Raw genomic sequence first — 2065 nt, 5'->3', positions numbered from 1 at the left:
TAGATGTTCATTGAAATTAATAATAATAATAATTTTTTTTAAAAAGCAAAATAAAAATCTATATTGGAGGTATTGAAGCTAGATACTTCTAAGGGCAAACATAATATGACACTGTCTAAAATACTCCTACCATTTCGTCAGGAGGGAAGTAGAATCAAAGAAAGAAAAAAACACTTATTGAGATGGATTGAAATGTATCTATACAGCGATAAGGCAAGCGCTTTTGAACTAGTAGACACCAGTTAGCATCCTATCGTTTCTCTACGGAGTGTATTTCTGTCACCTGCATAGGATTTTAAACTTTGAATTATTTCTCCAGTGGCTTAGCTCCTGTCCCCTTGGGTAATCTGGAGTACCCATTTTGTAAGAAAATGGTTTATGCACAAGGGGACAACTGTGAATCCTTTACTGCATGATATTCACTCTTGAGAACTAAGCCTGTGCCAGTGCTTTCTTAAGCTGTACCCCTTTAATCAGAACTGCTCCCAAGAACCTGGATGCTATTCTACATGCTTTAAAGACACTTCCATATGTATCCTTTTACAACTCTACCACTTCAGGAAAAGCTGTTGTAGCAGTGGTTTCAGAAAAGCCATATGCAACCAGTCAGAACATATACCACATACATTGTGCTATTCTTTGTTTCCAAACTTACCTTCCATCTGCAAGAGTTGATCACTATTTTAACCATTGCTCAATGATCAAGAGCTTGAAATAAAAGGCCCAGCTGGTAGCACCATGGAGGAAACAATTTTCAAGTTGCTGGGTAAGTGGTTTCTTTCTGGTTTAGTGAATGGAAAGATAATTTAAAACACATCAGAAGTTGTGAGCATAGTTGAATATCTGGCAGGATTTTGGTTCGTCTTTGACTTGGGGATATTTTTTCTCTATTGAATATAGGGTCAATATGAGTTGGAGCTGACACAATGACACTTAACAAGATAAACTATACTTACATTACATAAAATGAATGGGGACAAAATAAAAGTTTGATTTGTTGTTCTTTCATGTCATTGATTTGGACTCAACTCATCACAGACCTCCAGTGATTTTTCAGAGACAGAAAACTGTGTGGGAGGAGATTGGCCATCTTTCTCTCAAAGAACACTGGATGGACTCAAATTATCCTACCTGCCTTTGGATTAGAAGCACAGCACCTTACTCACTATACCACCAGAGCTCTCCTAAAATAATGTGGGAGATATTTCTGCTCACATCACTTTTGGGGAAAATGTGGTTAAAAGACTTTGTATGGAATAAAATTGAAACTAAATTTAACTTCAGTTGAATGTGACTTTGGGCCCAGAGCCAACTTATCCATTAGTTATGAAAGATTGTTGTTGTTGTTATGTGCCATCGAGTCACTTGTGACTCATAGCGACCCTATGTACAATAGCCCTAAACGCCATTCTATCCTGTGCCAACGTTGCCGTCTCAAACACACTCATTCCCAGGATTCCACTCACAGAATTGATCTATCTCATCGAGGGTCTTCCTCTCCTGTGCTGTCCCTCCACTCTGCCAGACATGATGTCCCTCTCCAAGAACCAGTCCTTCCTTGCAACATGCCCAAAGTATGCCAGACGAAGCTTCAGAATCCTTGACTCCAAGGAGCAGTCTGGCTTCACCCTCTCCAGAACAAACCTGTTTGTTCTCCTAGCAGTCCATGGTATTATATTCAACACTTCTCCAGCAGCACACCTCAAGACATCAATTCTCTTTCTATCATCCCTATTCACAGTCCAACTCTCTGATGCATAGCATATAATTGCAAAGACTATTACCTGAATCAGGCGCAACTTAGTCTCCAGTCTGACGTCGTTGCTTTTCAGTACTCTTGAGAGGTCCCTCACAGCTGACTTTCCCAATACAATTCATCTCCTGATTTCCTGGCTTCTGTTTCCAAGAGTGTTGACTGTGGAACCAAGCAAACTAAAACTGTTAACTATCTCAAACTCTTCACCATCCTTACTGATGCTGCCAATTGGCCCAGTGGTGAGAATCTTTGTTTTCTTGATATTGAGCTTCAATCCATATTGAAGACTGTAGTCCTTGATCTTCTCCA

Source organism: Elephantulus edwardii, unplaced genomic scaffold (genome assembly GCF_000299155.1).
Source record: "Elephantulus edwardii isolate Elephantulus edwardi_28Jun2011 unplaced genomic scaffold, EleEdw1.0 scaffold00299, whole genome shotgun sequence".
In the NCBI taxonomy this organism is placed as follows: domain Eukaryota; kingdom Metazoa; phylum Chordata; class Mammalia; order Macroscelidea; family Macroscelididae; genus Elephantulus; species Elephantulus edwardii.
Note: the sequence above shows the minus strand (reverse complement) of the source record.